Source organism: Vollenhovia emeryi, unplaced genomic scaffold (genome assembly GCF_000949405.1).
Source record: "Vollenhovia emeryi isolate VEMERY1.0 unplaced genomic scaffold, V.emery_V1.0 DF939136.1, whole genome shotgun sequence".
NCBI classification, from domain to species: Eukaryota; Metazoa; Arthropoda; class Insecta; order Hymenoptera; family Formicidae; genus Vollenhovia; species Vollenhovia emeryi.
The window spans coordinates 608,860-635,162 of NW_011967230.1; the positions used below are offsets into that span (position 1 = coordinate 608,860).

At 44.1% G+C, this 26,303-nt stretch overlaps 1 protein-coding gene across 3 annotated transcripts in view; it reads left to right on the forward strand.

Annotated features, from left to right (window-relative positions):
* Positions 1-26,303, forward strand: part of LOC105567554 (neuronal acetylcholine receptor subunit alpha-7) — a 237,998-nt gene that overhangs the window by 202,937 nt on the left and 8,758 nt on the right. The window lies entirely within an intron of this gene.

Here is a 26,303-nt window from a genome sequence, read left to right on the forward strand (position 1 = left end):
CTCTCTCTCTTCTCTCTCTCTCTCTCTCTCTCTCTCTCTCTCTCTCTCTCTCTCTCTCTCTCTCTCTCTCTCTCTCTCTCTCTCTCTCTCTCTCTCTCTCTCTCTCTCTCTCTCTCTCTCTCTCTCTCTCTCTCTCTCTCTCTCTCTCTCTCTCTCTCTCTCTCTCTCTCTCTCTCTCTCTCTCTCTCTCGCTCTCTCTCTGCCCTGGTTCTTCATTTCCACCTTGCAAGCTGCTGGTTCGTTGGGTTTTCTGAAAGTGCCTGTATACTCGGACATTGCCTGTAACACTATATGCTTTCCACATATCTACGTTACGTATACACGTGTAATGTCTGTTGGTTGGTGTTGATGTTTCGTACAAACGGTATATATACATTTCGTACTTATATATATGTATATATATGTATACACATATATATGTATATGCATTTACGTATATATACCTACATATATATTGTATACATATAATAAAGTTATTTGACAACAATCAGTATAGCCTTGTGCACGGATTACGGATGCGATATCATTGAGAAACGTTGCTGCGTGCGATGCACCTCGGCGTATGCGAAAACTTCGACCTAATTAATCGCGACTCGCGTGCCACGTGTCGACCACGTGCGGATCTTGTTGCTTCAAGCGGTAAAAGGATGCAGATGAGTATAACGGCGCCGGTATTGCACCGCTAATGGCGCTCGTGTCCCCCCCCCCCTCTCTCTCGTCTCAGAGATTGTTCTGTTAAAATATTCTTCAGAGCTCGTACTTCTCATTTTGGAGATGACCTCGCGAGCATAACGAACGTCGCGTTGCAATTTCCGTGTGACTGTACTTCCCCGTTAAAAAAAATCGTACTCGCGTGTGTAGCCCCTAACTTTCGATTCTCTTTGCAATATAAACGTCTCAATTTTGTTTCTCGACAATCAACGATTTCTCGTCACGAGGGGGGATTTAAAGGGATAACGTTTCACTTAATCGTCAGGTTTCGCCCCTCGCGAAACAATGGATACAATCTGTCTTCGCGCGCTCGCGTTATCAAAGTTTTATCAGCGTTTTATCAGCGTTAGAAATGCTTAAGGAAGAGATATCTCTTCCGGTCCGAGTCCGGTTCCCGTCGCATTTCAGCGTCGCGGGCGACGCGAAAGTTTTGACTTTTACAGCAAAACCGTAATAATTACGAGGCCTAGTCGCGCGCAATTACGCGGCCGCATTAATTCACGCTTTATAGACCGTATCCGTCTTCATTCCCATTCTGCCGGCGATATTTAGCGCAATGTGTCCCGGCGCCTGCCGACGTTGTCCCAGGCAAATGGAATCAGCTTGAGCTTCCATCCATCCCCTTTCCAGTCCGCAACTCTCTTCCTCTTTCTTCTCCCCTCTCGACGCTCTGCGCCTTCCACTTTGTCTCATTTTCTTTCGGTTTCCCGCGGAATTTTCTAGCAGTCTATCTTCAACTCCGACATATCCTATTACTAACCATTCATCTCTCTCTCTCTCTCTCTCTTTCTCTCTCTCTCTTTTCTGACTGCTCCTTTCACTCTGTCTTTAATCTTTCCGCCTTTCACTCTCCTTTTCCACCTATCCCTCTATTTCAAGACGATACGTACCTGTGATAACGATTTATCGGGACAAGAGGTAAGATTCAGATCGTGCGAGGCGACATATCGCAACTGTCGACGTTTCCGCTCGCGGGCTTTATTAACTCTTGTTTGCTTGCGCTGTATGGACCGTTTTTGTATCTCTCTACATTCTTCAAGTTAATGGTATCTAACGTAACGTCCTATCAATCTCGCTCGTTTATCGGTTATCGAGGGGATGTTGTCGGGATCGTTGATAACAGTCGCCACGTTATACGAGCGTCTCGCTACAAAGGACCGTCGCAGAAAGGCTTTCACACGAAGGGCGAGCGTAGTAGACGAGCGTCACGTGAGACAGTCGTGCTGAAATATTCATCGGCAATATATACCCCCTTCTCGGCGATCGGCCTCTCGCTGAAGCCGCGAAGATGACGCGGATGCTCTCGCGAGGACGCGATTCCTAATGGAACGTCTCCATGAAAATCCGTTCAAGTAAGGACAAAGGGCGTGGAGTTGCGAATGAATTAGGCGACGAGGTTCGAGCAGACGTATCGTAGAAGGGCGTTACCGTCGCCTCGGGGAAAATGTCGTATCGGTCGGACGAGCCCCGCCGTGGTCAAGGGATTAGATTGATTCCGGCGCGCGCGCAAGGAGAAAGAAGCACAAGAAACTGTCAGTCGCGCGAGCGATCCTTAATCTCATTGTTCAATTTGCGATTAATAGTAATAAGAAAATGAATTAGTTAGTCTGAATGATAGTAACGAAGAAACGTTTATGCTCCGGATATTAGAAGATGTAGAATACTGTAGAACTTGCACGATAAGAACAGTGTATTTGTCGCTGACAGAGCGAGCCGGATCTTGACTGTCGCGCAGAGATGGATGACACGGGCGGATAGATGATTCCTTCCGAAACAAGATCGTGACGCGGCCTCTTTATTCGTGAATCTGCATAATCCATAATTTTATCACGAAGTCGGCGCACGTACGGATCCAATCTTGGTGCCAGCGAGACCCTATCACACGCTTCCACGCAACGAGCAACTTTAAAGTTTACATTCGAATCTCTTCGTTTCGCGGGGAATGCAACGATGAATCGGATTGACGCGCGCGCACGAATTTATTGAGAAAATCGGTTAGTCATGAATTTTCAATCGAACGGATAGCCGCATACCGCGCCTCGCCGGAATTGCGCGAATTCCGCGTATTCGCGAGATGCCGTTAAATCCCCGCGTCCGAAGATGAACAAAGCCGATTTAAGGGATCAGCGTGAATCGATTCGTGAGGTTTCTTGAATGCGAATCGGTCCGAATCGAACGAGCGAACGGAGCGGTTTCGCCTGTTCGAGCACCGGACGTGGCTTCGCTCGTCGGTTTTATCGGGCGAAAGCAGCGGCAGCAAGTAAGATTGGTGCCCGATAATCGGATACATGTTGCGATCCTACCGGAATCGGCTTCTCGAGTCCACGCCGATTTATTCGGTAGATCGTGCGAGCCCTTTTGTTCTTCGGAACGTATATATATCCGCCCTCGCAACGTCCAATCTAAGACTTGGAAGCGAGGCACCCTGCCGGTGACGATCCTTCCCATCTCGGAAGAAAAACGATCGTTTGGATGACAAGTTAAGACAAGAAGTTCGAGAATGAGAATCGCCTTGTCGTCGAACGCAATTCATCTGGATTTTTGCCGCGCAGACGACGTGCACGCGTGCGAGGAGCTTCGTTTCTTGCCGGCGATTAAGCCCGATTGCAATCAGCGGTGCACCGAGTTGCAACAAATGTGTGAATCGTGAAAATATTCGAAACGAACGTCCTATGGATTTATTTATCTCACGGAGGAACAGTTTGTTTGTGTCCGAGACACGAGCGCGAGCGCCGTAAGTTTGTTCGGCGTTGCTGTCCCGCATAAATATTTCGTCGGTGGATTAATATCTTCCAACTGTGCCGCGGATCATTTCCATATGAGGATTCGGGGATGATCTATTACAAAGTGCCAGAATTACGCTCGCTCCGACGCGGCGTTCGCTGGAAAAACAGCGGCATCAATTTGCGGGGATACTGCCGGATTTCCCGGGAGCCGTCAAGGTTGTTCATCTTCTCTCACCGCGATCTCTATCTCTTACGTAGACGATTCAGCGAAAGCCACCCACGTATCCTGCCGGATTTCTCGCGAAGCGCCCGCCGCTTCGATGGCGCCGTTGAAATTCGCGCGACTTCTGCGAAGTTCGTCCGTAAAGTCTGGCCGCGACCAAGAGAGGGAGAAAAGGGGGCAGCGTGGAAACGCTTGCATTGCGGCCGGTGTGGTAATGGTCGCAGTTGTGCAGTCAGATAGTGCGCAACGCGCCAAGTTTCCGCGAAAGCCTTCGCTCTTCCTCGCGGAGATCCCACCCACGTTTCCCCTCCTGCATTTTTCCCCTCCCCTTGTAGAAAGAGATCCACCCTGTCTCTCAAGATAAACGATTTTTCCAAGGAAGAGACTGTCAACTGTAGAACATACGGTCGATCAATCGGTCGGTCGGTCGGTCGGTCGATCGGCCGATCGGCTTCACGCACACATGCACGTCGTCCACGCCGATATGCAGGATACAAAACTAGGCGGGTGTGTGTGTGTATGATGTTGCAGGTGTGACCATCCTGTTGTCACAGACGGTGTTTTCCCTGCTGGTGGCCCACGTGTTGACGCGAACCTCCGAGGCGGTGCCACTTATAGGTACCGATCCACCTCTCCTACCTGCCTACCCCGACGAGGCTAAATCGACGCTGCGAGGAGTTTTCTCGTCCCCGATGTACAAATGATCGAGGCAAATGACGAGTTTCTTTTCTATTTTAGTTTACACACCTCTGTGTAATTTTACAAACAGTTTATTACAGCCTCTGAGCATTTCTCTTTTAGAAGCATCGCAATCGGGGAAGTTTTTGCATTATATTTTCTAATTGCGCTGCGTGTTCGTTAAAACAAGATAAAGCTGCATAATAAGAACTCATGTTTATAATCCAGGCCGGGATATATCTTAATTTCCGTCATACAGTCTAATTTGCGTTTGAAAAAAAAAGCAATTTTATTCTATTTCAAGCTACTTCGTTTTTTTTTACATATATATACGATTTTGCTAATTAATTTTCATCTCGCGAGAGGAAGGACATTGTAAAGGGCTGCACGTCTGTCGAAAATGGGGGGACATTCGGCTTTACAAAGTCCATTTTATTTCAAATCGCTGCCGCCCTTACGCGCAAGGATACCGACGACTTTATCGAACAGCGTTCTAGATCGGGATGGATAAGAACCATAATGCTCGATCGTGCCGCTTTCCAAGTCGATTGCCTACACACTACGAATCGACAAAGTCGGCAAATCGCTGCGCCAAGACCTTATTCCCGTTCCCCTGTTCACGTCCATGAATACGGTCTTCTAGACGTGCAGCACATGACTTACTTTGCTCGATTCACATAGTACGCAGCAATTACTCGTAAATATATGGACGAGTCCGCGAAGGAGGACCGGGGTAACTCGTGGAAAATTTGACGTAGAGAACGCGAATATCGATGTCCCTCGCGCGACCCCGAGCTTGCCACAGATTCGAAGTGGAAAACTCCCCGCACGTCGCACCCTTTCTCATTCGCGACAGAACCGCCTAGATCCTTTCCTTCTTCTTCCCTAACGCTTGTAAGAGTGCCGGGAGCAGGCTGTGGTAACTAAAGAACAAGCCACAAAATCATTTCTCGTGCGATCGAACGAGTGATTTAAATCGTCCGTTCGACTTACCGCGCTCGATGGCGAATACGTATTCCACTTGCCACGCCGATGTTCTCAGCAAACATAACGATGAATCGAATTAGAATAGCAAATATTGATAAAATATTACATTTCCACGATGATAATTATAATTACACGTTCGACTGATAATTATCATAAATTGTAATTAAGAATTAACGTTGACTCGTTTCAATATTTCAAGATCTCTCGATAAAGATACTCGAATTTTAATTAAATGCCATTTTGCATTTGCCCCCCTTCCCTTTGGCTGGCATATATTCCGCACTAAATAACACACGTGCAGAATTTTATAGCGCACGTAAACGCAACCTGGATAAAGGGGGATTCATCGTATACGTAGAGGAAAGTCCCCTATTATGAGATAGGCTCCTAATGTGAGATAGCGGGGTTTCTGTTAAATTAATAGGCACCGTCTGTCGGTTCCATCAGGAATTTTCATTGCCCTTGGAGTGAGATCTGTCTAGTCGAAAATTGATTATTAGATCGTGTAATCGTTGCGAAAACAGATTTGTGATTGATTTTGAACGTGGAAAACCTGCCATCTTACGTTAGAATTCTATCCCATAATAGAGGACTTTCCTCTATGCGTATTTCAATCATTTATACTGATTTCGCGATTATACGCGAAAGAGTGCTAGGACGTGTTTGATGAGAACTGAAAGATACGCGCAATTTGTGTAATATAATGCATTCGGCGATACGAGATTCTTGGTATCGCGCCTATCTGGGACGCGAAGGAAACGCAAGTAAATGGCGCGACGTGAACGAGTGAATACATATGAATGCGAGTGGATATATATGTACGTTACAGGCAATGTCTGCTGAATGTAATCACTGCTTAAATACGTCTATCATACGAGTGCTTACACGTCATCAGGTAAGGCCCGACAAACGCGGCAACTGCAATCGCAATCTTCGCATTTTTCCTCGAAATTCCCTCAAACACTCTCATCATTACACCCGGCAACAAGGATTTATCCAAACTGAAGTTATATTGAACAAAGCACGGTCTTTTAACCAAAAAAGAAACCACGTTGTACTTTTGGACTCGCAAATATAACAAACGCAGTTATGAGCTACTCGGTTCGCTCTTTTCATTTTATGTTTTCCTATATTTTACATAGCTTAGTCATTGTTCACTAAGACAAGTTTCACTGTCATTCACCGACACGACTGCAAGACACGTTACACAGCGATACATTTCCGAGTATTCGAATAAACTTCAAGTTTTTAATAAATACGCGAACTCGTCGGTCGATGTTAAATAAATCATATAATAGAAAGGCCTGTGGACAGCTACGCTGGATCTTAACGCCTGATATTTTGCGGATACAACTTTTTTCAACGTAGCAACTGCGCGCCGATGACTTTCGGTCTTGAAACACAGCGTTGAACTAAAGTCAGAATAGTACGCCTAATTAAATGGACACTCAATTCAATAAATGCCAATTACGCATCCTTTAGAAATGATTTGTAAATAATTTCTTGAGAAAAATATTACGTCAGTCAGGATGATCCATAATAATAAATAAGGGTGTGTCTTCGGGGAGGTAGGCACTTAGTCGCGCCGCTTAATAACTTTTTGGCGAGGAAAATAACGGGCCAGGACTAGATCAGGATTTGGACCTGGGACCTTTTACCGGGCGATTACTCTCTGTGCTGAGCTGTACAAGCCCCCAGGCTTGATACTCCTCTCGCTTGCCAACTTTATTTTACTGAATGAAGTAGAAAAAGTATCCTAACAGCGCGACTTTAGAGCGATGCTTGGTATCGCACTTGATGATTCGGTAGACCATTGTATGGATGCGAAGTGCATCCCCCAAGACCTCCTCTGGCAAATAAACAAATTCCTCGTCGTTACTTTGCCTGAACGACAAGTTGCTCTCGATGTGGATAACTTAATTAATATTAGTCCTGGCTGAGGCAATATTTTTCGCAATATTTATCATTACGCAAAATATTATTAGACACCAAGATCCAGCGTGAGCGACGTAGGCCTTTCTATCGTGTGATTTATTCAAGTTTTTAAGCGAGCGTTATTTGTTTGAATAAAAACTTTCTTTACACCAGAATTCGTAGCGATAAAATAATAGCTTCTTTAATTCTGGTGTTATAGAGCGCTTATTCTATACATGCAATATTATTTTAAGAATTTAAAAAAATGTACAGAGACAAGCTTTATTTTTGCATAATTTTGGTATTAAATTAAGCATATTTTTCTATGGAGATACGAGAATATTCATCGGGAAGCCAAGCATTTGATGCCGGAGAAGCTAAGAACCGCTGCATTAAAGAGCCATTTTAACATAGTAGCGATCGATGTTGCCCTTTCCATCGGCCAAAAGCGGCCGCTTGTGGAGGCTATCGAGTAGAAATGCAGAGAAGGTGTGCGACGGTCAAGAGATCTGATAATTACGCGTTGGTAACAGGAGAAACAATTACGGGGGGGGATTAAACGTGCTTAAGCGTGGGTTTATTTTGCAATCAGGATGTCTCATAGATTCAAACTTAGATTGCGCGATAAAGGATACCGCAAGATCGAGTCAGATTGCACTGGCGGTAGCGGAGTAACTTTGCATCGCATAAATAAAGATTATAGAATCATTTAATATTCAAGAGAGGAAAGAGTAGCTCGTTACTTCCTGAATAATTTCCTCGGTACTCGATGGTCCAAAAACTTGACCGTGTTGTGCCACAATGCTCCTCTATCGCTGTCGGTATTCGCTATAATTCATTTTGCAATTTAAACGTACACGTTGCATAAATATTTTTTAACCAATTCCTCTGCGGTGTATACCCAAGTCATAAAGAGAAACGTACATTTTTCAACAATCAGAGAAGATGAAATTTTCTATAATCCAGGTTAATTAAACAATCTCGAGGTTATTAGCTGAGAAGTTTGTCCAGATCTCATCCCTTGGTTAGCTAATCTCACCCTGAGATCCTCGCGAACGTTACGCTAACGACTTTATAATAAAGCGTATACTTTGCAATGACAAATTACCGTGAGCGCACAGTCCATTACGTACACCCGCTAATTATGTCATGAATTTTTATGGGCGATGAGTCATATGGGATAAATGCTCCGATGAGAAAGGGAACGAGATAATTGGCTCGCCTCTCGACACGCGGCAAAGGAATAGAATGCGGCACATTCAGTGCCGAACGCTTTTCCAAGCGTTAAAACTTTTACGAGTCATAATACAGGAGGTGGTAAATTACGATATTATAAGTGCATAGCTCGTAAACTTTCGTCCGTTTCGTGATTACAGGGCAACTTCGCGCCGCCCTTTTATCGCCCGTTTCAATTCGTACCTCGAGCTCGCGTTCCTTTGAGCGCCGCATATTTCCTCGGCGAGGAAGTTAACCGGTTCATGAATGAAAAACGAAAGCTGACCGGCCAATCGCTCGCAGTTAACTTGGAAGGAGTGCTACAAAAGCATAATCAGCTTTAACTCGCTGTGTCGCTGCCAAACGAATTCCATCCGACGCATCGTGTTCCTTTAAGAGAATACTCGCGCTCGCCTTTGGCGAAACTTATATTATCGAGCGGCGAGATGCCTCCGTATATTTCGCCTCTAAATAGAGAATGTGTACTTGTTGCCGATCCGAAATCGCGGAAACAACCGCCGTAACGAATCGCTCTTAAGTCCCTCGGATTACTTGTCGCAAGAAATATCGCGGCGGAGATACAAACGGAAAGTAGAACGGCCCGTAAAAGTGCAGCGGGGCGTTTCGTTCTTGCTTCTCATACGCTCGGGCGAGACGTCACTTATCTTAAAAATCCGTCAAAAGTACACTCAAATTTTCTTCCCCCGCGAGGAATTTAATCTCCAAAACAGCTTCTGGCCGCCCCCAAAAATCGCAATACGGAGGCAAAGCGTACGCGCGCACTTACGCCGGCCCTCTTCCGTTTCTAAGGATACTTATATTGAATGCACCGCGCAGAAACGGAGCAGCCGGTGGAAATTTAAAGGCTCATGTAAATTCAAAGACACACGAGCGAGCGTACGAGCCGCTTCGGCCGACGCGGGCTCGCGAAAACATTTCCTTCCGGCATTCGATGCGAATTTCGCTCGACGTTTCATCTTCAACCTCGCGCTTCGTGCAAACTCGGGACAGACATTTCGCCGCGCAACGAGCTAATTCACAATTATTTCGCGACCGTATCTATCTCGCGAACGCGCGTCGGATTTTCGACGCGATCGCGCGCGCGCGCGCGGGGAAAAGAAAGGAATTCGCCATGATGTTTAATTTAATCGCTCCGGGAACGGCGGAATATAGATGACCATTTCATTATCGGCGCGTTGCGAAACATTTGTATCGTTGCCGCATCGTCGAAATCCAATTTCGCAAAAACAAGTGCGACGGGTGCCGACAACGCACACGAATGTAATAATCGAGTTAATACAGCGCGAGTTTAATATCGCACGCGGGAGAAACGAGACGCACATGTGTTATAACTGGTGACTTGTAGATTCTCTAAGTTTGTCTCGTTTGTTCTTGTCGCATCTTACAATCGTGCCGGAATAAACCTGAATTTCTATTCAACGACACTCCTCATTTTCGACCGCTTTTATCTTTAATGTCATATTCCAAACCGGGGAATTGAAATGTCCCGGATATTTAATATTTAATACCGATATTTAATATTAAATATCGTAAAAGCTGAAACCCCTTTTGTTGTAAAATTCTGAAAAAGACAAGCTCGTTTGGATTTAAACCGGCAATAGAGCTACGTTGTTTAATTGCTTCTCGTAAGTTCAGTTTCCCCGTTTTCAATTATTTATGACTCAAATGTTATTCGCGCGTTCTCATAAAAAATTCGTCGGAAAAACGAGCTGCATAGAAACGAAGAGAAAGAAATTACAGTTTGCCAAGGGAATGGAAAAAAAAACCGCGTATAGGTACGAGTGAATATTCGAGTGAACCGAATTAGTAGTGTCAGATTGGATTTCGAGCAATATTTCAATGTTTCCCGCTGCGCCCGATCACTTTTCATTCGGCAATGACAACGGCAACGATGGTGACGAGCGATGACGACAAACCGCAAAGCGTGCCTTTGTCGCGATTAATTCGAATATCTAATATCCCAAAAGAAGTCATTTAATATCGTTGCCATCGCGCCATTGACGCTACAACGCTAAATAGCTGAATTTCACTCAAATGCGCTATTGTTACGCGTATAACTTATATTATCGCTCGTTAATTAGATATCTTTTTCTGCGCGTAACAGCGGACGTTTGTTGCAGACACCCGAAACTTCGGGCTGAACAGAGCGGACGATTCGATTCACGCGTCAAAATTAATTAACGAGCTTAAAGCTCCTGGAATTATTTAGCCTTGGAAAAAAAACCGCGATATCTGCCCGGCCGACGATCGCGTCGCGGATTTCCAGCTTCAATCTAATTTCTGTGATGATTACGTTGATTTTGGCGATACGCACGACGAAATCACATCGCCCGGGAGATTTGCATGTCGGCGTGTAACAGCATTGCCAACTAAATTGCATTTAGCATGGTATCATTTTCAAATTGTGATTGAAAACTTTAGACTGGAAACGTAGTTTTTAGTTGAAAAAATACAAATTTTGGAAATACGTGCAAAGTACAGTATATTTGGAATTTATTTTGTCGTCGGGGTTACGAGATTGTAGAATTAATTCACATTTTTGTGCATTTTGTTCTTGAAATAAAGACAGCCAAACGCTATAATTCTTGTCCGTCGTACGCGTGGTTCTCGCTCAGTGTCCAAATCTGTGCCCCGACGAGCTTTAGGCACTTTTATGAATTTCAAATTGACGTAATTATTTTACTCAAACGCAATTATTGTATACGCTAACGTCATGTAATTTCCATGATGGCTACAGCAAAGCCAACTAACTGGGATATACATGCGAACTTGCCGGATTGAATGCAAATAGGGTGATTGATATACACCGCCGAGCATTACGGCGACATAAATTCACGTCTATAATTCAACAAATGTAACGAAGATATAATTAGATATCACGTATTTCGTTATTATGTGTTATATTCATTGTTGGCTATTAGAGGAAATTATTAATCGATAAATAGCAGCGCGGTAAAATTTATGTTTTTGCATTCTTGGGCGCGCAGGATACTTCGTATTACAGAGGGCCGAAAAATCACTGGCCGTGTCGCGACGATAAGCTGGAAAGATCATCCTCCTAACAGTTGTTCAACGATAAAACCATAAATTTGACCAATGGAAAGGGCGGTCCTTGGCTCGATCGCGACTCGCTTCTTGCCGCTTTTTTCCGACGCGGCTGTCGCACGTTGCAGTTTACCGCAAATAACCGCGATAAATCTCTCGGAGACAAAGTCTCGAGATTCCGAAAGTGTAAATGCGTGCGTGCAGCAAAAACGACGCTGGGTCGTCGATTGCGAGTGCGGTGTTAATGATTGAAGGAGTGAAATAGTAAACAGCGAAATATACAAACACACGTACACAAGACACGGCTCATTTTACGGACAATACACACGGCGCTTTGTGGCAAATAAATCACATGACAGACAATTAAACAGCGATATGTCATTCCTAATTACGGTTGCGAGATACAACGGGCACGCGTGTGCGTTAAACGCCTGCGTTCTGCGCCGCGTCGTCGTTCATTTGTCGTTTCGCATAATAAAACTTCCGACATTCGGTCAAATATGAGCTCGTTCGATCGCACTCGCCGTTATCGCAAATTATTGACGACGAAGGAAAGGAATCTACGCGGTCTCTGAATGGAGACTTTTAAACATCCGCATCCATATCCCATATTGAACGATAAATCCGTCCCGTTCCGAATTTTATCGTCTAATATGAAGATCGTATACGAGGCTGCCCTCGGGTTGGGAATCGTGCTATCGTAATAATAAATATGGGATATGAATACGGGCTTAGGATTATACGACTTAACGTAGCGAGGCTGTGAGTTTTTGTAAAACGATCCCGGGTGGCGTTTCGTAATATCGCAGAGACGATCTTGTGCGCATTGTGTACCGGTGTACAAATTTTTAATTCATCGCACCGTCAATTTGGCACCTTTCGATGCCACACACGTGAAGATAATTATAATTTACATCCGGATAATCCGCGGGCGTAATTCGTAGAAGCGGCGCATTATGATATTTATTTAACAGAGATCGATAATGTTCTTTTGTATAAGTAATGGCAATTCTGTGATGCGCGAATTATTCACCGTGAAATGCAAATTATGCAACGCAATGCGTACAAGCATGCTCGGATAGTTACGCGCACAGATATGATATACACGAAACAGACGAGCATTATGATAATCGACTTACCAAAAGCTCGCTCACATCTGATAACAGAACCAGCGGCATAAATTTATCAGTTGATTGAATTTAAAGGAAATATCTAATGCCAAGTCATTATTAATATAAAGTGCTGTAACGTTTCATTAATTTATCGCTTTAATAAATTAGATATTTTTTAATCCGTGCAGTGCAGACAATAAAGGATAATAGTTTTATAATTTTCACTCTTTTTTTTTAACAGTCATTCAATTTTCCCGAGTTAAGAGAAACAAACTTGCGGATAATAATTATTACATGTTTTTCTTACGTGTCGTTATAAAAAGTAACGTTTCAAAATATTGAAATTGACCAAAATTACTTAACGCCTCGTCGCTCGTTCGCGACTGTCACTACAGAACGGCAGGATTCACCTTCGCATAACGTCTGATTACACATACGCAAATCTTGGGAGAAAGCGTGCGTGTCCGCTCGCGGCGGATAGTGCTCTAAAACAGATGTGTTCCAACGGACGGCGAGCGAAGAGCTTTCCTATTCAAGCGGTGGCGCTCCGTCGATTCCCTACGAGCGACACGCACGCTTCTTAGCGCGTGACGTGAGAGACGACCCTTCGAATCTATCGCCTTTCAAGATCCCGCGCACATAGGCGAGCGATAAATGATAAGCCGTGAACCATGAATGACCAACTGAGTGAGCTCACTTATCAACTCGAATTGAAATTTTTTTTTTTATATCACATCGCCAACTCTTTCGCCCAAGTGTCAAACTTTAGTTAACGTCGCTTCATATTTTCAAATAGAACAAACGGCTTCCTTATACCTTTATCCCCCCCCCCCCGCCTCCCGCCCCGTGCTTAGCAAGTGGGAACGTTCGTAGTCGCGTGGCCTCGCAGGTCACGGCTCATCGTTGTTGACCGCCGTCGATGTGCGCGCGTGGTCCAACACGCTTCGCTTCGGCGATAGCTCACCTCCGTCAGCTCCGCGATCCGCCACCGGAGAACGCGAAGAGGAAGCCTGTGCGCGCGCGTGTGAATGTGACGATTACGAATGCTATCACGCTCGATCTCAATCTGCAAATCTCTTTCCTTACGCAGAGTCTCTGATCTTCGATCGGTGGTGCTAGCGCACCTCTGAACTTACGAGTTTAGCATTGCATTGGTAGTGGTAAAGCGTATCACGTGAAAGTGTAAAACTGCACCGAAGGCTCTGAACCAAGGAAATGATCTCTTACTTTCCAGCACCGTCTTTCCGCCTCTCTCTCTTTCTTTCTATTCTCTGGTCCACCTGCCTCTCTCTCTCTCTCTCTCTTTCTTCTCACCTTCTTCTCACTCTCTTACCCATTCCGCTCTCTTACTCTCTTCGCTCTTGACTGGCATTCCTTTTTTTTTAATTCTCGAAGCTAAACCAATCGCCGGAACGGCCGAAAGTGAGCGAAACGAATTAGGAGCGCGCGTGGAACGTGCCGAGTTAGACATTGCACGGGACACGATACGGGCAGAGGAATTCTTCTCGTAAGTCGCCGAGGAAATGGAAGAATTTGCACGGAGCGCATTTCGGTCGTATAAAAATTATTCGCACTAAACGTCAGCCGTAATGCCCCGTAATGCCACTCAAGAGTTAAAAGTCTTCCTCCGCTACAATTACCCACCGTCATCACACTTCTCTTCCCCACTTCTATAGGCTGCCTCCTGTCGCTCTGCAGTCGCGAAACTTCAACTTGCGTAGCCGTGCGATAAGTAAAGCGTATGACAAGTCACTCTCTGAGCTGTACTAGCTACTTATATACTGCCAAGCCACCCCCCACCGCCATTGTCGTTGCTCTACCCCCGCAATTCTAACTTCGCAACTCCTCGTGATCTCGTGTCGCTCACCTCCCGTGGATCTCTGCTCTACGCTGTCGATCTGTCAGCCCTACCTATCAGCCCTCTGGAACGTCGCGATAGGCGCGGCTCGGCGTACACGATCGTAGAACGATATCAGCGTTTACTCCTCCCACGCTATGTCAGACTTGGTAGTCGCTTCTTTGCCTTTGTCTCAATTCTCTTTATCTGTCTCTTCCTCTCTCTGTTTCTGTCTTTATCTCCGTCTCTGTCTCTCGCTCTATGGTACGTATTTCGAGAGCCACGAAGTTGCTTTTCTATCTCTCTGCCCCCCCCTCTCTCTCTCTCTCTCTCGCTCTCTCTTTCTCTCTCTCTCTCTCCCTCTGGCAAGGCTTATTAAAAGTTCCATCGTAAGAAAAAAAAAAAAGAACTGGTTGGCGCATACTTCACGTAGAAACTTAGACCTTATCTCGAATCACACGCAGAACTTAGTGCTCGTTCTCTTTGACCCCTTGCTGCCCCCATTTTCCCCAGTTTTGTCTCTCTTTCTCGTATCTTTGACACGCGTTCGAGCATCCGTGTCTCGTGCGATTGATGCAGTACGTAGTATATTACGTGCATGGCGCACACACTTGATTGATTCTGCTGCTGGTAACAAAATGAATCTCAATATACAGAGCATTTATTGACAGTAGACGATATATGGAAAGTGCATCGCTCTCTTTCCCCTATTTCTACTCCTCCTCTTCTTCTTCTTCTATTACTTCTTCCTCCTGTACCACCTTGCTAGTTTTGCTCACCGCTTCTGAAGTGGCATTGCTCGACGTGCCAAATGTAGTTTTAATTATTACCATAGAAAGTTGGAGTACGCGAAGTTCAAGAGCGAGTATTTCCATCATACGGCGATGGCCGTTAAAATCGATAGATTCAACGATGCGGTGTATGTTGAAATTTAGCTCGAATGTAACATGAAACGCAACATGTCGATTTAAATGAGGGATTGTTTAATTTAACACACATTTACATATGTACACATGTATAAAAGTAGAGAATGATTTAAGTGAGCCTACACACACGCATGTACATATACATATATGTAATATATATGTATATAGGTACATGTGTTAAATTAAACTATTCCTCACTTATATACGTGTACATATATATTCCGACATTCAGTGCGAATATGATACACATTTCCGTAAAATATCCATACGATGTCAACAACATAAAATTAGAGCAATTATTTTGGACATTGAATTATGTTACATGTGAATTCGACGTATTTATTTGAGTTACGTATACGCAACCGCGGCTCTCTATTATATTTCATTAATTTTACCGTACGGGCAACAAGAGTCGTTAGCACGAATACCGCAAGTTTTGATGCAAATCAAATTTTAGTGCGTTATATAATACAAGAATATGCATCGGAAATGTTCGCTCTCTGATTTCGATGAAGACAGATCAATCAACTCAAGACATACAGATGTCCTAGGACGGAGGTAATAGCGATAATCCTGACATGAAATCTATATGAACGCGTTGTATCTGATATTGAAAATCGTACCGAAAATCGAAACAAAAGCGCAGATTTAGAAAGAGAGAACCGCAGAGAGTACTACGATTATTAGAAACAAAATATTACCGGGAAAAAAAAAGAAATGCTGAGAGAAATACTGAAACAGTAGAACTTTGTTGAGGAAAGAATAATAGAGCAAAACGGACCTCTCTCGCGAAGCGCTCTACAAGAAATAATAGACGAATATGCGCGCGAAAATATTCACACGGAGGAACGGAGAGCTTCATATTTTAGAGACGCCGGAATTTAATCCATTATTCGTGATACACGCGGAAACTATTTCCGAAGGCTAATCCGCAAATAAAAAAAAACAACAGAAACACTGAATATTCCTTGTATATTGATCGCGCTTGAATCGTCGTTAGCGCGTGTCTTAAAAAATTAACGGAAGCAATATTCCGGATGTGCGCGTTTCGGCGACGACGATATAATGATCAGGCACGATGCCGTACGTCGTATTTCAGAAATCTCGACGTGCAGCTCGCGAAATCACTGCGGTCGACTACCACGGGAGAACCGCGCACGATGATTATAGTTCACGCGTGGAAGGGGCGATATATAACAATACACGCATTATCAACGATGAAATAATGCGCAGACTTCGGCAGCGCGCAGGAGATGCCGACAACGGGAGAAAATGGAAGAGAGAGAGAGAGAGAGAGAGAGAGAGAGAGAGAGAGAGAGAGAGAGAGAATACATTACACACGCGTGTACAATATATGCGGAGAAATATGAAGCTGATCGCGTGCAAGCGGGAACAGCAACCCATTTCGATGAGGATGCAACAAATGTCGTGCTATATCTCTCGCTGCAAAATATAATCTATGTTGAGTACATGTATATTGCATATATAAACGGAAAGAAAAGCTATTGAATCTATTGAAGCATTGAATCTATAATAATGCAACATTTCTGCAGGCATATTTACTTTCCATATACTTTCGGCCTCGTCAATAACATCAGAAAGAAACCGCAATTTCGCATGAACGATCGTTTCTCATTCCCGGGTGATTACGGAGAATGAGCCGTCGTATGCGATTGTCACACGTTAACTATACATCGCCGTCTGGCCTTATTCCAGCAATTAGAATCGGTAATCGAAAAGGGTTAGTGAAACAAAAGCCCATCGCAGTTGCCGTAAATTTTCAGGAAAAAAATAATGGAGATCCCCTTCGAATGTATTTTATTCTACGTACGAAAGCGGAGAATTTATTCTACCATTTTGTGGCCACGGTTACGAGCTCGTATAAATGTCACAACGTCCCGTAGTGCTTGGAACTGTATGGGAATTGATCGTGCGTTAGGACAAGAACTCAGTCAAGTCTCCTCGATCCGGGATCACGCGGGAAAATTACGTAATACGACGTGTGCAATAATCAACATAAGCAATATGAAACAAGGTTTTATCTCCCGCATTTAATCCGTGCGCGGTGTCCGCGTTAACCCACTGTCCGGGGCCGCTTAAGGGTGATTCATTTTACAATTAAACCTAGTTAGGTTTAACTTCGCGAGCCATTAAGCTCTCGCGCAGCTCTTTCTCCGACGATATATCATTTTTACTGCTGATAAGCATGCAGCGGGGGCGCGCAATTTCGACGACACTGTTCGAGAACTGTACTAACTGTAGTTGCCACTGGAAATTTTCATCCCCCAGTATTTTCTCTCCCTCCCTACACACCCCTCCCCCTCCCCAATCCCGTGTCTTTGTACCCCTTATATCCCAGCAACAGAGAAGATTCTCTGGCGTGTATATATAACTTGTTATTTGAACGTCCACTTTCATTATTGGTCACGTATAGTCGCATGTATGGATAAATATATCTCAGGATCAAACAACTTTCTATATGATGTAAATGTAAAATTGAAATTACACGCCTGCCTTCTCGTCCCTCCGTGAATACCGCTCCTCCCTACTCGTTTTCCATTTCCCAACGCATTTTAAAACCTGTCTTGAGCAGAACTTTGAATTATTAACTTTTACATAAGTTACATTTGTGCGCCGTTTGCGCTAATCGATAATTTTTTTTTCACGTTAGCAGCACACACGAGAAAAGATCTGATAAGGTAGACTACGAATTTCGCGTTATATTTGCAGAATCTATTATATTCTCCTTCTCGTCTCGTATTTTTCCTTCCAACATAACTTTAATTCTACTTTCTTCATCTTTCCGAGTTTATGATTAAAAAGTCTTTACATACATAAATCGCGAAATTTAATAACTGAAAAGAATGATGCGCAATCTTCCTCCCGCTTAAATGAAGAAGCGCGAAATATCGCGGTACAATAAAGTGTGGGATATCATAAAAAGTCACGCGGGGAAAATTAGGTCTCTTTAACGTTGCGTTGTAAAAGTTCAGACCGCCGTTTAGAGAGGGAGTGCACACTTCGTACTTAAACCTTTCAATTTCTAAAGTCAAAACTCCGCAGCGCGATTACGGAGATTTCGGGTGCGGCAGGATGTGTAATAACTGGGCGCGCACATTACACAGCCGGGATGCTGCATTTCCGATTCGCCGGACCGCGAAAAGAGCGCGCTTTAAAAGAGTAATCCGCGCGCGAAACGGGCGTATAAACGAGTGCCAAACTGTCGACAATAATCTCAGTCAGAACATGCGCCGCGCGCTAACGGGATACGTAAGTGCTGTGAAAATCCGTTCGCGATGCGGTAAGCGGCGGACCGAACGCATTGAATAAAATTCCGAGATATCGCACCAACGTATGGACCGCGATGTGGCACGGCGAAATTTATGACTCCTTTCCTCTCGTACGTGCAACAGTCGTATAAACGAGCCCGTACCGCTGAATCTTCGTTACAAGAAATATGAACTTCGCAGAAATGCTACGTGACTCCCTATGAATTATCCCTTTCTCTCCCAACGAAATTTAAACCGCGACGCGTGTCATTTCAAGTGACTCAATTTCTTGAAACATGATACTTGGAGACATACTAATGTAACTTTGTTCACATTTTTATTCTCTTCTCTTGTATAATTGCCGTCCCTCCCCTCTCTTCCTTTCCTCCTCTCTCTCTCTCTCCCCCCTCTCGGTCTATCTGTCTGTCTTACTCTCCCTCCCTCTCCCTCTCTCTCCCTCTCCCTCTCCATCCCCCCTCTCTCTTTACCCCTCCCCCTTCTGTCTGTCTGTCTCACTCTCACTCTCTCTCTCCCTCTCTCACTCTCCCTCTCTTCCCTCCCTCCCTCTTTCTCGCGATTGTTAAAAAATAGTTGACAATAATTTTTACAATTATTTCAAATGGACATGATACAAAGCAGCAAAGTGTAGTATATGATACGTCGTCTTCTTCGGAATGCTGCCTGCAAATATCTATTAGATTGCTTAGTTTAAATAATGCACTAAAAGAATTACAATTGGTAACGATAGTCGCACCGTAGACGCGAGGCACAATGGAGCAACAATGCTGCGGAAACTCGTATAGCGTTCAGCGTGATTTATTTATTTACACCTCCGCACGTAGCCATCGACCACGTACGCCCACAAAGGCGCGAGCTACCGACAGGTGGACGATACTGATAAAAATCGTAAGAGAACTCGCGTGTGACTTATTTAAATGCCTCCGTATAGGTGTGTACGTGTGTATCGCTAACATTTACCCACGCGACAAAACGAAACGAGGCTACGCCGTCGCCGGCTACAATGGCCATCGTGTGAAACAGAGTCTCTCAGAGTCTACGGTTTGTAGACTCGAGTCCGTAACATCCAACGGTTTAATTGCCATAATGTCAGGTTAAATAAGAAATTTTGCCCGGACCACGGTCAGTTTGAAGAAAGCACCAAGTGGCGTACAAAATCATTAATTGTCAGCAGCTACATCTCTTTGCAAGCATTTTTTTAATTTAATTACTTATCAAATTAAATTAATTATAATAATTCTCTCGACCCTCAGTTACAATATTAATGAAACGTTTAGCAGCGAGCATCTATTTGCGGTCACGATAGTTAAAAAGCGTCTGTCGTAAGGCACCGAATTTTGTTCGTAAAAAAAAAGATCTGTGCAAGTAGTAAGAGAAGATAACACATCGATATGCTTATCATCGTAACGTCGTATCTCTTCCAGTCGATCGAAGAATTCAATCGAGCAGGTGGACGGTCTGAGAGCCACTCGGCCATGCCATGCGGGTTTCTACGACTCCTTCCTTCTTCCGTATTCCTTCTTTTTTCGCGCTTCCTTTTTCCGTATTCTCGCAGCCGGCTGCGAAACGACCCGCTGCAGTCTCCGAGTATCATGCAACTTTGACGAACGTCGTATCCGAGAACGTTCTCTACTTTATCCCCCGTTCTTCGTGGCTGCACAATGAGTCGACGATTTCTCTTTTCTCCTCTCTCATCATGACTTACTTCTTCTCCCTCGCGCGTACGCTTGTAGGATAAAATTGCAACCGTTTCCACAGAGATCGAACGATACGAGTCGACTTCGCGCTCTCTCTCTCTCTCTCTCTCTCCCTCTCTCATTGAGAGAGTTATTTTAAGAAGAAAAGTTTTCACAAGAGAAAGAGAGAAAGAGAGAGAGACAGAGAGGGAGAGAGAGAGAGAGAAAAGCTCGCGATGCTCGGATCGAGAAAGCGAGAACTTACGATGAAGTCAGAATCGGGAGTAATATTGTGGCGGAACTTGGACGCGAAATCGCAAGAGAGCAATCTTTGTAATAGTCCTCTTTCGACACATCGCGGCGCACTTTTCAGACCTTCTCCTCCTGAACTTTTCATTCGCCGCGAGTTTGCACCCTGACTGAGAAAATACGGCAAACTACATAAATAATCCGATCTGTTGAGATATGGCGACCGAAGTACGAAATACGAGGGTGTAAATGGCGCGATTTAAGGAACAACGTTTGAGAATATCTCTCTCTCTCTCTCTCTCTCTCTAGGAAGCCAGACGGCGGAGTCCACCTGGCTGTACAAAAGTCGGGAAAACGTAACAGGCGCTCGCACGTGACCCGGCCGTAAACGCACGCGCGCAGTAATCAAAGGCGACCGCAAAACGTACGACGATACGTACAAAACGGTGGAAACGGAGGGTAGAGCGCGCGGCGTTAGGCAGGAAGAAAAAGCGTGCGGGAATGAGAAACGACGTTTATGAAACGCAAAAGGAGAAACGCGCGCGTTTTCTGCACCGAGGACGAATGTGTGCACATGACCGCTCGTAGTAATTGAAAAGTAATGGAAAACGAGTAAAAATATTATGGCGAGAGATCCTTAGATGCAATCGGGGTGTTTCCCCTCATTTCGTAGACGCGGAGCGGCACCGTGGACGAGAAAACAGAAGAGAGTCCTACGTGACATCGCGAGCAAAAATCGAGCAAATAACGAGGCGCAATATAAGACGGGGGGAGCGGGGCAGATGATGAGAGAGAAAATAATGGAATGGCCGGAGTGTCCCTATGGCGAGATTGGTGATCAGAAAACGAGCAAGCGGCAATCGGCGGTGTAATGAGAGCAATCGTTCTTCGGGAGCGTCAAAGGACGTTGCAAGAGTATATTAAAATTCGCAGTAGTCATCTGCAGGAATCAAGCCCCTCCGCGACTCTCAGCTGTAAACGACATTATGCCAGGACGATGTAAAAATGCCTCCCTAAGAGCGGAATTAAATCGAAATCGCGCGATCAAGCGCCAGGGACGGGGCTGATTCGAGGATGGTGGAAATTGTGACTTTGTAAAATGACATCGCGGAGGAGCAACAGCGGCGCAATTAAAGGTACGCGGCTGTTGTAGAGAAAAAGTCGGGAGTGCTTATGGCAATTAAGAAACGCAACGGTGCCGACGCCGATAATTCTCGGCAGCGTTTTCTCCCTTCTTGAAACGTGCAACTTTCGACAACGAATACAAGTCGTGCATTTGTAGTACTTAATGCGTTGACGCCGAACGAATACGCTGTTTGTACTGTACGTTTCTCCGGTGAGACGCAACGTCATTATTGAAATTAGAAGAATACGTGAAACTGTTGAAGAAGCACTCGGACTAGTTTTGGCCACAACTCGGCAAATATAATGCGGATATAATTTGTAAGTTACACTTGACGGGACATGAAACGCAGACGCGCGATCTACGAAGCAGTCAATCACTTCTATTGTTAATTCACGTCTAACAAGATGAGTTCGGGCACGCTCGCGCGATAGCGCGGGTAAGATAATGCTCGTCGAAGAGCGAAATAAAATGCGGGTGAGCGTCCGTAGTGTCAATAAAACCGGTCGTTCCGAGTAACCAAGGGCCAGTTTCGCAAGTCGTACGTAAATGCGGAAATTGAGTAAAGCAGTAAAGCTGGACGCGCAGAACGGGAATGTAAAGCTCATAGTAAAAAGGTAATGGATGGAATTTGACAAGGCACACGCATAGAGAGAGAGAGAGAAAGAGGGGGTAGGGAGAGAGATGTATAACGAACGAATTACTTCGTCGACAAGTCGCTCGAAGTAATTAAGGGATAGAAAAAGAGCGCTTTCGACGAAAGGAAATGCATCCGGGAAACGAAACGAGAGCCTTGGACTGGTTTACCGAATCGGAAAAAAAGGCAACACGAGCGTCGATAACGAAATTAATTAGCTCGCGCGAGTACACTGCATTCGGAGTACTTAACGGCAGCGCTGCAAAACGGCAGTGCGGAAAGTGCTACAAGCAACACATCTTATCGAAAATTATTCACCATCGATCGTTTGCGCAAGTATGAACAGGACGATAATTAATTCTTCGGCGAGTCGACAATCTTTGTTACCTTATACAGAAGAGTAATATCCGATATTAATATAAATCCAATATTAATCCGATACTTGCATTATTCCGCATATAAATTATACAATATCACATATATAACAATCTCTCTTCTATCACTTTATTACGATACGAGTGTTAGGTACGTTAAATAGAAGTTGGTACGCAAAATATCCGCGAATACGTTGGAACTGGGGTAAATCAAGTAGGGACTTTTTTTTCAATTATATTCAAAACAGATCTGTTTAAAACTTAAAACGCTCTTATTAAAACCGCAGATTTCTTGTTAAACAGCTTCGCGAACTCTTGAGAAGTACAGTATCACTGATAATGTGAATAGCATCGTGAATGGTACGGAATTCCCTCGACAAAGTAGCGTTTGTATGTATGTATATATACGTGTGCATACACCCTTATATATACATTCGTGGAAATGAACTTAAAAGTTGTAAAAAATGAGAGGAATTTAAATTGCCACTCGTGCGTCTCTTCAATAGCAACGTTATTCGGCTTGTAAAACTCTTAACGCCCCGTAATTCTAAACCGCAATTAAAGACCGTGTCAGATGGACGTTGAAACGAAGTATATCTTTCACATTTTATTTCATATTGTATTTTTTTTTAATTCCTTCAATAACATATTATTTTGTAACTCGAACTGATAATTCCCGGAAAATAATTGTTTATTTAATTGAGCTGTAACATAAAATCCGCGCCAGATTTTCGCCGTTTTCCCATTACGATTTATTATAACGTAAAAACGCGATTCTTCAACTCATCAATCACCCGCCGTTATTGTTTGTTTTCTCACCAAATTATTTCGTAGATCGACGAAGCATCGACGTTCATTACAATGATTCGTAAATTCTGCATTAACCATCACATTAACCGGCCCGGCGTTGCAACGCATGTAATAACTAATTAATTCGCTGGAATAATTTAAATTACGACCTATCTGTCAGTTGGAAATTCGACGACGTCAGCTATTTCATCGGATATAATTAAATCGGAGCATATGACAGCTGAAATAAAGCGTACACGAAGCCAAAGTCGAATTGTATTTTGCGAAGATTTTTCGGACCTGCCACAACCGAATCGGATAACTGGATGAACCTGTTAATAAAGCTAGAAACGAAATGCTTTTCACGCTTCGCATTACACGTAATTTTTGTCCGCCATCTCATATTTGCCCACGTGCGCATGAAACAAATATTTGAAATAAATATCGCTAGCTATGACGGTGCACGTACCAGCAGTTTCACCGAAATATATTTTCTTCGTGCTGCATTTAATGTAAAAAGCGCCATGTCGCGTAGAATTCAGGAAAATGCAGTATTTGATTTAATACTCGTGAAAAACAAAATTGTTTATGAAACCAAAGAAAGTTTTAATCAATAAACATGCATCAAGCAGTTATCAACGAACAGGGAGAGAGAGAGAGAGAGAGAGAGGGAGGGGGAAGATTCCTCTAATTGTAGAACAAATTTAATAAAACTAGTTGAAACGTCATTCGCCAAACAGAAGAATCTTCTACCCTCAATCTTCATACTGAATTCTAGATAATGATGTATCTCAGCTTTAAATTTAACGAAGATAACTTATCACTGCGTTAGATAAAGGTACTTGATATTTTTGCCTTTAAGATTTTAATTCCCTACATCTCATCCAGCCTGCGCTCCTGCGAATCAATCAAGCGATTTTGCGATGGATCGCATTTCCAGGGCGAACGATCAATAGAAGGATTAAGTAACTCGAAACGTCATAAATATACAGCTGGTACGTAATGGCAGGCGAGTCTTAAGGATCCATTAATAAAGGCACGAGAGGAGATAGCCGCTTTCGTACACGGCGATTAATCACGGCGCCCGAAGACGCTCGTGCCGGGCTTTATGGAGCCGTTAAACATAGCCGCTGAGATAACACGAGAAGTTAAAAAGGCAACCCTTTTAGCATTTCATTCGCCGCCACTGAAACTCTCCCGTTCCTTCTTTTTATTTTCGCGCGCGTCTCAATTCGCGGGCATTCGCGAGTCCCTGCATTAACGCAGTATTTCAGATGCGCTCGCCAAGCTATGGCTAATAATTTAGGGGCGGGGGGGGAGGAAGTCCGGGGACCCGTAATTAGAGTTACGAGCGAGTTTTCGCAGTCACAGGAAGGCGGATAAACATTCAACTGCGTCCGTACACAACCAGGAAGAAGCAAATGAAAATGTATCGCTCGAAAATCTGTAATATGCGAAAAACGTTTCGCGTCCGCGCGAGAAACAACGTTGCTCCGCTTTATAAGAGGCTTGGTTATTTGCTTGGGAAAAAAAAGACAACGTGAAAGCGGGCAGTTGGGATATTAAAATGTTTTACAGCGTGGCGCCGGAATATTTTAAGTTTCTTACGTTTAACGAGACGTTAACGAAGCATCAAGTAGATTTTAAGCTCGACTTGACGTTAGGTGCAGCTTAATTGTGCACTGATAGGATTGATTATTTTCGTCATGGAAGAAAGAAGAGATGAGCTTCTCCCAATGGTGACCGCGATATATTTATATAACATAAGAGTAATGGAAAAATAAAAATAAGCATATATCAACACCAGCGTCATCTGACGCATATACAATACGTGTACAAAACCGTAAACTTCGATTACAGTAGATTCCCAACGCTCCAAGACAATTACATTCTTAAGGAACCCCGGGTTAATCGTGACGATTAAACTTATGGACAAGGTAGCCGCGTCGATAATAAAAGTCGAGAGATTACATCCCAATCCGATCGTAGTGCGTAGTTTTAACCGCAGCTTAAACGTTCTCACGATATGCATCCCTGCGTACTCCTTACGTTTAAGTACTATTAGATTCGCGCGCCGATGACAAACTGTAGATGGTTACAGAAGGCTTTTATGTGCATTCTCGGTAAAATTGCATCCTCGATAGCTGCATGATAGTGTAAGCGTCTTCTCTCTCCGTCGCAATTTCTCTACGCAACACACCATTGCCTCCTCCCTTTCGTACACGTACTCCGCGCGCAAGTAAGTACATTCTAGTTCTCAATTTTCTTATTTTCGCTTATCTAACACCAGAAAACTGACGCACGTAAGTTATCTCTTCACTGTACTGGCGAAATGAGAAACGCTGACTGCGGCGTAACTTGAGCAGGTGAACTGGGTTACGCGTATCGATGTGTCCTGTAGAAATTTTGGAAATGTTAGCCCCGCTAGATGAGTGAAACTACCCAAGTATAAAGTCTTAGCTGGGAGGTATCTGAAGAACGTTGAAAAAAGTGAGAACGTCCTTCGGGTACCTTTGCGACAAATGCCTTAGACAAATTCCTATTGCCTGCCGAAACGACACGGAAGTGTCGAAAAACGCGTAAGGGACACCTGAAGAACATCTCGTAGACGTCTTCGTCGTACCCTATAGATATTTTTGGATGTAGCGTATGCTATTCTTACTTGTGTATACATATACGTGTGTGTGTGTGTGCTTTTACCTCTAGCTGTGTTATCTGTCTCGATTGTTATATGTTATATTACTGTATAATAATACGCTTGTTTCGCTTGTCT